Below are 15,802 nucleotides of genomic sequence, written 5' to 3'. Positions count from 1 at the left end.
GCTGTAGTTAAAGGCACAGAGATGTTGAGGGCTGTTGTAGCATTGCAGAGATGTTACAGAGATATGTGATAAAGTAGAGAAATATCCCAAGGTGCTTCACAGAGATGTAAGGAAAAAAATGGATGATGAGCCAAAGAAGATGAAACTAGTTGGGATAAACATCCCTCCTTCCAGCACTGATGCAACATGGCTGCAGCTGTATAAAATGCTAGTTAGGCCACAGCTAGAGTACTGTGTACAGTTCTGGTCCCCACACTATAGGAAGGATGTGATTGCACTGGAGAGGGTGCAGAGGAGATTCACCAGGAAGTTGCCTGGGCTGGAGCATTTCAGCTACGAAGAGAGACTGGATAGGGTACAGTTGTTTTCCTTAGAGCAGAGAAGGCTGAGGGGTGACCTGATTGAGGTATACAAAGTTATGAAGGGCATGATAGGCAGAAACTTTTTCCCTTAGCGGAGGGATCAATAACCAGGGGGCATAGATTTAAGGTAAGGGGCAGGAGGTTTAGAGGGGATTTGAGGGGAAAAAAAATCACCCAGCGGTGGTTGGAATCTGGAACACACTGCCTGAAGGGGTGGTAGAGGCAGGAACCCTCATAGCATTTAAGAAGTATTTAGATGAGCACTTGAAACACCAGAGCATACAAGGCTAAGGGCCAAGTGCTGGAAAATGGGATTAGAATAGATTGGTGCCTGATGGCTGGCACAAACACGATGGGCCAAAGGGCCTGTTTCTGTGCTGTATAACTCTATGACTATATAACTCTAAGAGGGTGTATCATCTACAAGATGCACTGCAAAAACTGCCTTCGACTTCACCTTCTAAACCTGTCACATCTACCACCTAGAACAAAAAGGGCAGCAGGTGCATAGAAACACCACAACCTCCAAGTTCCTCTCCAAGTCACACACCTTCCTGATTTGGAAATATGTCGCTGTTCAATTACTGTCGCTGGGTCAAAATCCTGGAACTCCCTTCCTGACATCACCGTGGGTGTACTTACACCTGATGGACTTCAGCGGTTCAAGAAGGCAGCTCACCACCACCTTCTCAAGGGCAATTAGGGATGGGCAATAATTGATGGCCTTGCCAATGACTTGTACATCCCAACGGAGAAAGAAATATTTCTTCGCAAATTATATATTTTTCAATATTTAAAAGCTTTTAAAATGTGCATTTGTGCTTAGAAATAGCTTTATTTGAAGAGCCTCTGTGAAAGGCCACAAATATGGAGAAACTCGTCATGGTGATTAATTTGATCTGGGGGCTTGGCCAGTTTTTTATAGGTAAGACTGGTTTGCAGCATGATATTTCTAAACTAATGTAAGATATCACTGAATCCCCATCTGCGTTGGATGTAGCTTCATTTGAAATTCCTTGTTCTTTTATGCTTCTTTGGTTGATTTTGGGAGAACTCCACTGTCATTGAACTGCAGAGGTCAGGATTAGTTTTGACTTTGAGCGATGCTGTAGGATGTGAGATATTGACTTATTGATCTGGAACAACTCTCCCGATTTTCGTTATCGTTGACATCAATGAGAAGTTTAATGAGCAGTCAATGCGATCTTGCACATTTTCCTCCATTGTTCAATGTCAAAATAACTCTTGTTGCCTTGGGTCTAACATACAAACATACATACAAACTAGGAGTAGGACTAGGCTATTCGACCTCTCTGCCATTCTATAAGATCATGGCTGATCTGTTTGTGGACTCAACTCCACTTTCCTGCCTACCCCCAGTACCCTTTGACTCCCTTGTTTGTTAAGAATCTGTCCACTTCTGCCATAAAAACATTCAATGACCCTGCCTCCACTGCTCTCCGGGGAAGAGAGTTCCACAGACACACGACGCTCAGGCAAAAAAAAATTCTCCTCATCTCATCTTAACTGGGAGACCCTTCATTTTTAAACAGTGCCTCTAGTTTTAGTCTCTCCCACAGGGAAAACATCCTTTCCACATCCACCCTGTCAAGTCCCCTCAGGATCTTCTATGTTTCAATTAGATCACATCTCATCCTTCTAAACTCCAATGAATACAGATCCAAACTGTCCAACCTTTCCTCAAAAGATAATCCTCTCATCCCAGGAATCAGTCAAATGAACCTTCTCTGAACTGCTTTCAATGCAATTATATCCTTTCTTAAGTAAGGAGACCAAAACTGTACAGGATACTCTAGATGTGGTCTCACCAAGCCCTATATAACTGTAGCAAAACATTTCTACTTTTATATTCCATTCCCTTTGCAATAAACGACAACATTGCATTTGCCTTCTTAATGACTTGCTGTACATGCATGCTAACTTTTTGTGTTTTGTGTACTCTCTTTGGCCTCCTTATCTCGAGAGACAATGGGTAAGCGCCTGGAGGTGGTCAGTGGTGTGTGGAGCAGCGCCTGGAGTGGCTATAAAGGCCAATTCTAGAGTGACAGGCTCTTCCACAGGTGCTGCAGAAAAATTTGTTTGTCGGGGCTGTTACACAGCTGGCTCTCCCCTTGCGCCTCTGTCTTTTTTCCTGCCAACTACTAAGTCTCTTCAACTCGCCACACTTTAGCCCCGCCTTTATGGCTGCCTGCCAGCTCTGGCGAACGCTGGCAACTGACTCCCACGACTTGTGATCAATGCCACAGGATTTCATGTCGCGTTTGCAGACGTCTTTAAAGCGGAGACATGGACGGCCAGTGGGTCTGATACCAGTGGCAAGCTCGCTGTACAATGTGTCTTTGGGGATCCTGCCATCTTCCAGGCGGCTCACATGGCCAAGCCATCTCAAGCGCCGCTGACTCAGTAGTGTGTATAAGCTGGGGATGTTGGCCGCCTCGAGGACTTCTGTGTTGGAGATACGGTCCTGCCACCTGATGCCAAGTATTCTCCGGAGGCAGCGCAGATGGAATGAATTGAGACGCCGCTCTTGGCTAACATACGTTGTCCAGGCCTCGCTGCCATAGAGCAAGGTACTGAGGACTAGATGTGTACTAGATCACCCAGATCCCTTTGCATCTCAGAGTTCTGCAATCTCTATCCCGTTACATAATATGTTGCTTTTCTATTTTTCCGGCCAAAGTGGACAAGTTCACACTTTACACTAAGCCACCTGAATTTCCATTGAATTCTTCTGGTCTTCTGCCTTAACTTCAATGGAAGATCAGTGTTTCGCCAGACATTCTGCCAAATATTTTTGAGACAGGCCCTGCAAAAATCCCAGGTAAAATATTTAATGATGATGAGATATCCAATATATGCTGGCCCCTATCTCATTCTTGTTGGACTCAGTCTGGGTCATCAATGGCCTTTTCTCTATTGTTCCTCCTGTCCATGTGTGCTCACTCTGGGATGGATCTTGACTTTTTGCGATAGTATAAAATAGGTAATAGTGAGTCAGCAGCCCATTTTACATCTCTCACAAATTTTGTTTCTGCAAAGCTATCACAATGTTGAAATCAAGTTAGTGACTATAATTTATCTTTTCCCAGTACCTCATATCAGTGGAACTCCTTGCCTCCCTCAATATTGCCTTTGTCCTAAACCCTACCAGTGTCTTAATCCAAAGCTTTGTGTCATCTCATCACAACTTCTTGACTTATTGAATCTTCTCTCCCATTCTTCGCAATCCTGCTGGTGACCTCTGCTTTTGGATCTTGGTCATCCCCTTAGCTTTCCTTTGTCTGCAGTTTCAGAGTTGGGCAGGTGTTGCAAATTGTCTGGTTTTCTTGATCTGCTTCATTGAAAGGCTAGTGGTGTTCTGCATCGATTACTTGTTACGACCAAGGCGGGAGAAGTGCACTGTCTATTTCTAGTTCCACTTCTCCACAGGTCACAACATATTGTAACGACCAGGTGAGAAAGGGGTCTAGGGTTCCCTCTCAGCCTTCACCTGGTCTTACCATAACAGGGTTTAATTTTAAACACACCATTTTTTAGCTCCCCCTTGGTGAATCCTTGTTCACTACTTTCCAATTATAAGGCAAAGAAACCAGCACAAACAGGTTTTCTTAGGTTTAAAGAAGAAAAGTTCAAATTTATTAAACTTAAACTCTAATTTGGCTGTTGCCTACGGATACATGACGTGCCCATGCTAGCATGCATATGCGATACACAAATGCAAATAGAGACAGAAAAGGGCAGAAGAAAAAATAATGTGGAAATGTTTGAGGCAATATCTGAAGAGTTTTTGTTATGGTTCTTCGAGCTCACTGTAGAGTCCTTGATTGTAGGTAGATCTTGCTTTTTGTTGGGGCCCAGTATTCTTCTTAAAGCTTGTTTGCTGTAGAAGACTTTTCTCTCTTGTAGTTCATGTGTCTTCAGTGGATTCAGAGGCTTGTGAGAAAGAGATGGGAGCAGACAGGAACGATCTTCTCAGTCCAGGAGCAAAAGGTCTTTCTGAGTTCAAACTCTCTGTGGCTAGTTCAAACGAAAACCCTGGAACAGTCAGTTGGTCATGTGACCAGCTGGTCTAATCAGTCCTGGCCCTTGTGGATTGTATCCTCCTTCACAGGCCCTGGAATGCGCTTCCTCACCTTCGATGTCTGTTAGTATGTAAATGGTTTTTTTCAGCCACGGCTGATCTGTTTAACAAGTCATTTCCTTGCTCTAACAACAGTTAAAAATCAATGTTCATGACAAAACTAACATGCCTCATTCTTGGCAGGTGGGGGCCTAGTATGACAATATATTTAAATGTTTACCCAGTTACCGATACAGTCAATTATATACTCTATTTTTATTTCAGAATAAAATCCACCAACCAGGTTTCTTTAATAAAGAACAAAATCATCAATTGATTATAAAACAATGCATATACAGTAAAGATACTTAGCCCAGTACACAAACACACACACACACACATAGAGTGGGGGCGGTGGGGGGGGCGGTGTTAAATAAAAAATAAAGGTTTTCTCTGCAGAGATTGCTTTACAAAAAAGACACCAAAAAAAGCTTGTCTGCAGGTGCAGCAAGCAATTAGGAAGGCAAATGGCCTTCATTGCAAGGGGACTTGAATATAGGAGTAAAGGTGTCTTGCTGCAATTGTGTAGAATCTTGGTGAGATTGCACCTGATGTATTGTGTACAGTTTTGGTTTCCTTATCTAAGGAAGGATATACTTGCCATAGAGGAAGTGCAGCGGAGGTTCACCAGACTAATCCTTGGGATGGTGGGATTGTCTTATGAGGAGTGATGGCAAAAACTGGGCCTGTATTCTCTGAGTTCCAAAGGTGATCTCATTGAAGCTTACAAAATTCTTACAGGGCATGACAGGGTAGACATGGATGGAATGTTTCCTCTGGCTGGTGAGTCTAGAACCAGGGGCCATAATCTCAGAATAAGGGGCAGGCCATTTAAGACTGAGATGAGGAGGAATTTCTTTACTCAGAGGGTGGTGAATTTATGGAATTCTCTACCCCAGATGGCTTTGGAAGCTCAATCATTTAGCATGTTCAAGACAGAAATCAATAGATTTCAAGGGATATGGGGATAGTGGGGAAAAATGGCATAAAAGTAGATGATCAACCATGATCGTATTGATTGGCAGAGCAGGCTTGACAGGTTGAATATTCTACTCCTGCTCCTACTCCTTATGCACCTGTGTCCTATGTTCCTATGATTGGAAATGAAAATCGGGAGAGATGTATAATGGACAGCTGATCTGATATTGTCCATTTTTACTCAGAAAGTCTGATTAACCCCCATTGAGAGAAATGGTTGATTTAAACGTACTCTGTGAAAATTGGTTTCAGCTATTGGCTGGCTGAATGCTATTGATTCTAAAGCTAGAGCAATAAAGTTGCCTCAAGTTTATTGACTGTAAACATTATTTTGTTGACCACTTGTCTTTTTATTTTATGCATAACCACATGTGACTTATTTTGACTCTGATTGTATTAAACTTGATGTTTGCGAAGCTAATTTGATTCTGTTATAGGATACAGTCCCCAAAGAAGTTCACTAGTTCAGTGACAGAAGTCACTGGATTATTCGTGAGTATAATTATGTTGTCAGAATACAGAGCTCATTTATCCTTATTACTCCCCACTGGATAACTTTTATGCCTGGGTGCACACTGTCTGCTTCTGGTAGTAACTTGAGAGTAGGATGAAAAACAGCAGGGGATAGGGGCATGGCTTACAGGTTTTAGTCACAATGAAGTGAGCCAAAAGATCACCATTACTGCTTGCAACTATTTGAAGGTTCAGTCTGCAATGTTTTTCTTAACTAACACATTAGGATGAAAGCTAAAAGGGCCAGAATAATACATTATTTCTATCTATTCAATATGTGTCTGATCAAAAGTTATGCAGTATAAATGAGTCGTGTGCACACGGGAGTGGTGTTGGTCCTCTGCTTGGTGGGATACCATTTTTCATAGGAATACCTTTGTGCCGCAAAATATAGGAAGAAACTGGTCCACCGGGCCTAGTGGGAAACACTGAGGCTGTTTTTTGATACACGAACCATTAAAATATGATTCATTATCATTGAGAGACCTCGATGAAAGATTAAGGGCCATGGTACTGAGCACCAGCAACTTTGAAAAGGGTGAGAGTGAACAGAATCATCTCGTCCCTCTCTATCTCTGTAATGTCCTCCAGCCCTACAGCCTTCCAAGATCTCTTGCCTCTTGCACATCCCTGATTTTAAGCTTCCCATCGTTGCTGGCTCCATTTTTAGCTACCGAGGCCCTAAATACTGGAATTCGCTCCTTAAATCACTCTGTCTCTCCACCTTGCTCTTTTCCTTTAAGGTGTTCCTTAAAACCTACCTCTTGTGTGAAGCTTTTGATCACCATCCGACTATACCCTTTGTGGATTGGTGTCAAATTGTGTTTGATAATGCTCCTGTGAAGCACCTTGGAACATTTTACTCTGTTAAAGGTGCGATAGAAATGCAAGTTGTGTAGACGAAGAAAATCAATAAGTAATGATTAAGTTTTGAAAATCTGTAGTTTGTGCCAACTATGAGGTCTTGGGAAAGACTGAACTAGAGCAGAAGAAAGAGAGCGTACCAAAAGAAAGTCAGTGTAAGGATTCTAATTTATTTTCCCCCTATTTCTATCCTAACTTATTAGCCTCAACTTTATGCATCAAAGATTGCACCCATGACCATGCACATCTGATCTACAGCAAGTTTGATCTTTTGGTGAGCAATTCTGGCAACAGCAAACTATCAGCACTACCGATGGGCAAAAGTCACAGTTTCATATGTAAATTCTTTAAATCAGGGCCCATTTCATGAATTCAGGTATGGTCCAACCACAGCCAGCACCATACCAATATAAAATCGGTATATGACAGGAAATGGGCCTGGCCTGCTTTGGACTGCCACTTAAAGCAATGTTGCTGCTGTTTCATTGATGATAGAAAGCCTTGCTTTTTGGCAGTGATTATTTCTCTAATTTTTTTTCCAAAAATACACTTTATTCATAAAAATTTGTAAAAGTACATGACATAACACTTCAAATTTAACATTACATAAAGTGCAATACAGTTCAGTTTCTTACAATACAGTACATGAGGTGCCTCAGAAATATTAATAGAATGATCAAGGAATATTTTTGAGTTTCCAACAATTAAAGACTATAGTGATTTTCTTTTCTCCAGACAACAAAGGTTGGACACCTCTTTTATCGCTCCTTTGCACCATTCTCTAATGACACATAAGGCTCTGAGAATCAGAGGGTGGCACAGTGGCGCAGTGGTTAGCACTGCAGCCTCACAGCTCCAGGGACCCGGGTTCAATTCTGTGTACTGCCTGTGCGGAGTTTGCAAGTTCTCCCTGTGACCGTGTGGGTTTTCGCCGGGTGCTCCAGTTTCCTCCCACAGCCAAAGACTTGCAGGTGGTAGGTAGATTGGCCATTGTAAATTGCCCCTAGTGTAGGTAGGTGGTAGGGAATATGGGATTACTGTAGGGTTAGTATAAATGGGTGGTTGTTGGTTGGCACAGACTCGGTGGGCCAAAGGGCCTGTTTCAGTGCTGTATTTCTAAATAAAAAATCACTGGCTATGCAGTTCTGCTTTTTTTCCTTTGTGAATCCATAAAATTTGTTATCATGGTTTTGGATTTCATTTCTGACACCAAGTTAGGTTATAAAGTTCAGGAGGTATCAAACTAAAAAAAAAAGGTGTGAAAGTTACAGGTGGGGATGTCAATTGTATAATAATTGAGTATTTTAATTGTATTCAGGTAGTGGGCATTGACTGGGGATTCACTTGTGCTGCTATATATAGGAGCAGACTGAAACTGTGGTTGTTGGGTTTGGAGGTGCATATGTGTAATGTGTATCTCTAAATAAAAGCCTATAAAGTGTGTAAAGATTAGGCTCCAGTTCTATCTTTCATTGCCTGTCTTTCTTGAATAGAACAAGAATGCTACATTTTTGTTTCATTCACCTTACCTGATCTGATGTAGTCAGCTTCCTGTGCTTCACACTGTAGTTCTGTGAAACGTAGGAAATACAAGATGCAAAAAGACCAAAGTCCATCTAGTTTGCTTTCTGCCATCCTGGTAGTTGCATGACACAACAATAATGGACTTATCATAGCAATCAATCTCTATCAATTAGTCTACAACAGACCCAGACATGAGGTAAGGAAAACCCCCAATGGTGGAGAGCATCGTCACCTGTCCATTTGGAGCTCGAATTTAGTTCTAAGAATTCCGAGGTGCCACGGCCGGTCCTTGTAAAATGAACAATAATTTCACAAACCAGAAGGGAAGGGAAGCATGGCCACCTGCGACCCAACCAAACATGGCTGCCACTTTCTTTCACTGCCCCCACCCCCATATGGATTCACTTAGCTACTACTTTATTCTATGCCAAATGTAACCTTATTTTTAAACGAAAAAACAATTTTGGTCATGCCATGTGCAGAATCAACACAGCCACACCTATGGATAATGTTTAACTTTAACATCCTCCTCCTTCCCTACTGTGAACCAAAAAAGAAATGGGGAGGGGAAGAGAAAAAATATGAAGTGGAAAGGTAGTGTGGGGGTCGAGGAGAGAGACAATGTGAATCAGAAGATGGGGAACGTGAGAGAAAGTGCATCAAAAATGAAGGAGGGGGAGTTAGAACTAGGGCTCAAATTTTGTGCATCTGATCCCATTGAGCAGCAGGTAAACATTGCAAGCCCACCACACTCATGTCTGGGTCAGACTGATTTTCGTAGTCAGGGTTCAGTCAAATAATCGTCTGACCAAGAGCTGACAAGCAGCTCATCAATTGAGAGGGTAGGAAACATCCAGCAGCTCCTCTAGAGAGCTAAGGTTGGGGGAAGAGCAGCGGGGGAGAGGTCCCTGCGAGCAAAGGGGACAGGCAGCAGGTGGGAAGATGTTTGCTACATCCAGGAGGAGCATTCATGCGACAGCATTTTATTTTTCTGCACCCCAGTAGATGATGCAATCAGCCCCTCCTACATATTGGTCAAAGCTGAGCCAAGCACAGACCAGGCGTGTTATCCAGTTTTCCTGTTCTTACTGCAGCCTAACTGGGGGATCTTCAATCAAGGGGCCACTACAAGACTGCCAACAAAAAGGTAAGTTTCTTCTTTTTAACTTCACTGCTCCTCTTGGCTCTTGCCCGTGCCCATCTCGCTCATATTTTCATCCGCTCCCCCTCTCCTTTTTTGAAACCTGCCTGAGGTCCACCTCCGGGTCACAAATTGGTAAGAACCACCTGGCAAGCTGCCTCTGGGTGCTCTATTGGTGTTTGCAGCTTGCTGGATTCTTAATGATGGGGCGTGAGGCTTAAATTGGATGAGCTCTGCCCTTCATCTTCTGAAGTTCATTTTTGAGCCTGTTCCGAGCCCACAAATATGGTCAAACCAATTTCTATCCCCCTTCCACTCAGTACCTCGACGTATTTCTAACCCTTCTCAAGTACATTCTCACCAACTTTAGAAAAAAAAGTGCTATTCAGGCGATTTTCATCAAATCTTTCTGAGTGAATTCTAACAGTTGAGTAGCTGTCAATTAATTGTGTCATCTTATATTCTGTGCCATTGGAAGACTTGACATGTTAAATCTTAAAATTAATCTCAGTCATTTGGTCTACTGCACTGGTGTAACATTTCCATTTCCCACACCAGCTATCTTTGCAACTTATCTGTGTGGTAGCCATATGACTGTAATTAACACTGCATTTTGGGTAATTTCAAACTGTCAATCCATGCCAGTGTGAAATAAGTTGACGCTGCCACAAATTCATTTAGTTTGGGATCTTTGCAGCCGATGGGAAGCAAAATCTTTCATACATTTGGGGCTGCATTTGAATTCAGTCCCTAAGCCCAAATGGGCAGTATTTTAACCCTGTAGCTGTCAATACTGAGGAAACATTAGGTCTGAGCCAGACCATAAATCTGCAGAGACACATGGGACTAAAAATTGGTTTGTGCCATTTTTCATGCATGGGGGTCACAATTTGCAACTTGCCCATGTCAGTTCCTTTGGAGGTGGACAGTGCATAAGTTTGGTGCTCCCACCTAAGTACCACAATAATAGCACTGGCCGAACATCTGCCTTGCTGCTGGCTGCCTCTGCGCTCAGCAAGGGGCCGAATCGGCATTGCGCTGTACTGCGTGCTCTTCTAAAATGCAGTCGGTCCTTCTTAAAGAGAAGCAGCACTGAATAATATTGCAATTTAAAAGATAGAAAATTGAACACCAGGGCAGAAAGAGAACCTTCCAGGATGACAGATGTGACGTTGGAGAAGTTAGTGGTGGAAGAGGGCCAGAGGAGGAGATGTCATGGTACCGTAGGAGGCTGGGAGACCTCAAGGACCACCCACAGAAAGGAGTGGGAGCAGATGGCCAGGGAGGTCAATTCCCAGCATCTGGACCTGAGGACCTGGCAGCAGCGTCACACGAAATCTAATGACCGCACGTAGGTGGTCAAGGTCAGTAAATGCATCTGCACATGACATTTCCTACACGGCACATTGCTCAATGCACCATGCCCCCTTCACTAATCCTAACATCCAGATACTCCACTTCACCCTGACACACTGAACAATTTTGAAAGCCTCACGCCCATCTCTCGCTTCCTCTCTATACCTCTAGTTATTCAGCTAAGGCGGCCCATCACCCAGTGCTACACAACCACTGACCTTCTCTCTTGCAGGACAAGGCAGCACACCATAGAAGGAAGCAGAGCAGAACCGACAGGGAACAAGGATACCTGCATCTCCTGAGCCCTACACAGAAGATGGTTCTGTGAAAGAGCCTGTTGCATCTGGCGTTGTTGTGAACATTGAGGATGATGGTATGTTCCTGTCTTTTGCCCCTTCTCAACTCCCGGCGCACCCTCATTTTGCTATCTGGCGTGATGAGCAAACTGCTGGTGGTGTTACCTGTCCAGCAACAGCAGCCCCAGGAAGAGGAAAGTGAGCAACAGCACAGCACTATTGTAGAGGACCTGCCAATTGATTTCACAGTCACAGCCACCAGCTCAGATACTAGCACTGTGCATAGCTTGGAAGTTAGTATCGAGTTGGGATCATCACATGGTGAGTCACTGGGCATGAGTGGGCTGCAACCACGTCAGGGGTAAAAGGTAGTTCATTAACCAGCTCACTGAATGGGGTGGCATACAGGAGAATGCTGAATGGGCATGCAGCATGCAGACCAAGATGCTGGGTGCATTGGCTGGCCTGTCAGGCAGTCTCCTGTCACTGTCAGGGAGCTTTGAGAAGTCCGGCTCCAACTTAGCAGAGGGCATCAGACAGAGTTTGTCCTCTCCGCAGCCTCTGCTCAATTTCCCTGTCGTGCTGCAAACCCAGAGGCACGACCACTCCTGCCCCCATACCTTTGCAGCCTTTGTGTGCACAGGTCACCTGCTCCTCTGCCATTCCTGTGAGGATGCAGCAACACTCTCTGACAAATCCAGGAACTCACCACTGCACCTCCAAAAACACTCCAGAATACTGTCAGACACTTTGCAACAGCAGAAGTTCTTTTAACTTATATTACCAGTAATCAGAGTGCCTGACTCTTTAAATAATGCTAGTGCAGGGCCCATCTTGCAGCTCAGTGCTTGGCTCTTTGTAGTGTGACATGCAAATTCATTGTCTGGACCTGTGTGGTCCAAATTCGACATTCTGATGGCAGATCAGCAGTTTGAGCTGTGTGAAATCAGGACAGCGCTCCTTTTGAGTCTTCCAGCACACGCTGGAAATACCCATGTTGGTGCCCTGCTCAAGAGGGTGCATCCTTCAGGCCCTGCTGGAAGTGGCTGGCAGCATAGTGTGCCCCAACCAAAGGGAACTAGACTTCCGTAGTGTTGCCTCCAGCAGACCTCCAGAGATGAATTCTGTGATGATAGAGTTGTATTAATTTTTACAAGTGAGATACAATGCAGTAGGCTACTCAGTATAAAAAAAGATTGCCACTCACTGCCACGTTGAAAAGAAGATTCACATTTATATAGTGCCTATCACAATCTCAGGGCACCTCACATCTTACAGCCAATTAAGTACCTTTGGTGGTAAGGGTCGAGGGTTTGGAAGGCATTTGGCGAGTTATAGCAGTGCATCTTATAGTTGGTACACACTGCTGCCACGGTGAGTTGGTGGCGAAGGGAGTGAATGTTGAAGGTGGTGAATGGGGTGCTAATCAAACGGGCTGCTTTGTCCTGGATGATTTCGAGCTTCTTGAGTGTTGTTGGAGCTGTATCCATCCAGGCAAATGGATAGTATTCCATCACACACCTGACACTTTGTAGTTGGAGGACAGGCTTTGGGGAGTCAGGAGGTGAGTTACTGACTGCAGAATTCTCAGCCTCTGACCTGCTCTCATAGCCACAGTATTTATGTGGCTGGTCCAGTTCAGTTTCTGGTCAATGGTATCCCCCAGGATGTTGATAGTGGGGGATTTAGCAATGGCAATGCCATTGAATGTCAAGGGGACATGGTTAGATTCTCTCTTGTTGGAGTTAGTCATTGTCTGGCACTTGTATGGCATGAATGTTACTTGTCATTTCTCAGCCCAAGCCTCATGTTGTCCAGGTCTTGCTGCATGCAACATGGACTCCTACAGTATTTGAGGAGTTGCAAATGGTACTGCACATTGTGCAATCATTAGTGAACAACCCAACATCTGACCTTATGATGGAGGGAAGGTCATTGATGAATCAGTCTGAGATGGTTGGGCCTAGGACACTACCCTGAGGAACTCCTGCAGAGATGTCTTGAGGCTGAGATGGTTAGCCTCCAACAACCACAAACATCTTCCTTTGTGCTAGATATGACTCCAACCAGTGGAGAGTTTCCCCCTGATTCATATTGACTTCAACTTTGCTAGGGCACTTTGATGCAATACTCAGTCAAATGCTGTCTTGATATCAAGGGCAGTCACTCTCACCTCACCTCTGGAATTCAACTCTTTTGTCCATGTTTGGATGAAGACTTACACATAATTTACATGTGTGATTAACAGATCTATCTGTGCATTCCATCCCTGGATTCAGTTAACAGTAAACGGTAAACCTGCAGTCTGTATCCCTTGGTAAAGACAATTAGTTCGAATAGTTATTTAAAATAAACTCGAATGCAAAGATTTCCTCTGCTCATTATTGTGGCAAAATTGTTAATATGTTCTTCACACATATGTTTATAATGTCATTACAACTGCATACAAAGGAAATCTTCCATAAATTCTTGAATTGTTAACAGAACCAGCCAAAACAAAGCTCTCTGTTAGAGGCAGACAGAAAAATGGCTGTTTTGAGCATATTCAAGACAGAGATCAATTGATTTTTGGGTATTAAAGGAAGTAAGGGATACGGGGATAGCACAGGAAGGATGAAGTTGAGGCAGAAGATCAGCCGTGATCTTGTTGAATGGCAGAGCAGGCTTGAAAAGCCAAATGGCTACTGCAGCTCCTATTTTTTATGTTTTTATGTTGTCAGAGTGGTGTACATTTCCTCTTACAGGTGTGTGCTATATGATAAATTAGAGATATTTAAACACATGAAGTTGGCCAAACAAAGTAAAGTAGAAAAAGAAATGAAGGGGTTAACAAGGGAATCAGTAAATGTTCTTATATACTGGCAGTAGATCTCAAAGGAGTAAACACTGGACAATGCCATGACTCACGGTGTACAAAATGACAACACCTACACAGCAATGTGCTGTGTAGTAAGAAAAAGACACAAAATACTCCTGCATCCTATGTACTAACATCCTAAACACACGTAATGGTGCAAAGAGATCAGTTGGTAAAGCATTGGAGATGCCATGAGAGGTTAAACTACGTTTTGGTGATTCAAGTGGACGTTGAAGTTCTGGCACTATCTGAAGAGTAGTGAGTATCCCCAGTGTCCTGGCCTCAACAAATGCTAGACTATTTGGTCATTCATCTCACTGCTATTTGTGGGATCTGGCTGTGTACAAAATGGTCACCACCATTAACTACATAATGACAGTCAGTGCTCTTCAAATATTTCTTTGGCATGGGAAGCACTTTGTGTGTTACTAAGAGATGCAATAACACATATATAAACAAAGGAAAACTTTAATTTATGCAGTGCTTGTCATGACCTTAAGACATCCCAAAATTGAATCATAGAATGGTTACAGCGCAGTGTATTCCAGATCCTAACCACTCGCTGCATAAAAACGTTTTTCCTCATGTCGCCACTGCCTCTTTTGCCAATCACCTTAAATTGGTATCCTCTGGTTCTAAATCCTTCCACCAATGGGAACAGTTTCTCCTTATATACTCTGACCAAACACCTCACGATTTTGAACACAAATGCCAATTAATTGCTTTTGAAGTGTCATCATTGTTGTAATGTTGCTATGAAAGTGCTTCATTTTTAAAAATATTTGTTGAGGACTTACGTTTAAAAATTCTGGAAATTGATTCATTTGAAAGAATTAAGAGATTCCATAGATGCTGGACTTTTATTTTTGAAAAAAGGTCACTGGAAGGACTTGGGACTTTGTTGAAAAACAAACTCTTAATGGAAGTCATATGTCTTAAGCTAAGTAAACAGCAGGATCCTTGATGACTATGAGAGTTGTTTACAGAGAAGTGACATGTCAAGATTTATGGTGGTCAAGAGTGCTAGAGAAACTTCCAAGCCTGTTTGTGAAGAAGACACTGAGACAAGGGTGCTTTTGTGGAGACTGTTTATTGCTTGCCACAGAGCTTACTTCTCCACTCCTAACAATGCCCAGCCACGCTGGCTGGCTTTTTATATATACATCTGAGTACAATTAACTAATCAACACCTAACACTTGTTCACCCTATTACCTTCAACTACTAGGTATTTAACAGAACTTATTAGACATAATAAAACTTAAGGGATGGTTTCGTTTTTGGATATTGTTTTGAGTCAGTTGGGGGTAAGCCTGCTAAGAGAGAAATCACCAGCTTATCCTTTTTTCACCTCTTTTAGAAAGCCCGAGAATCCAGTGTGATAGCTGAAACCCCCGATGTAGTGATTTCTCCTGAAAAGCCTACCAGATTAATTCTCAACATTACCTGAAAAGAACTGCTCCAAAAAGATCCCAGTGACAACCGTCTATGCGTATTTGGATGCCAGAATAAAGGACTAGCTGGGAACATGCCATATCTTATCCTTTTCCTTCAAGCATTAACAAATATTTGGCCAAAGTATTTTTTGTCTTTTTTGTAAAGAGATCTCTGCAGAGAAAACTACTTTATTTTTTTCTTTAACCGATGTGTGTGTGTGTTGGGTTAATTTAGAAAGGAACTTTCATATTTTAACCTGCGTGTTAATAAGCTATACATTTTTATTGAATACGTCTTGTTTTATAATAAATTAATAATTTTGTTGTTTATTAAAG

This window comes from Heterodontus francisci, chromosome 17 (genome assembly GCF_036365525.1).
Source record: "Heterodontus francisci isolate sHetFra1 chromosome 17, sHetFra1.hap1, whole genome shotgun sequence".
NCBI classification, from domain to species: domain Eukaryota; kingdom Metazoa; phylum Chordata; class Chondrichthyes; order Heterodontiformes; family Heterodontidae; genus Heterodontus; species Heterodontus francisci.
The sequence above is the reverse complement of the archived record's forward strand: the minus strand, read 5'-3'. Positions refer to the sequence as shown.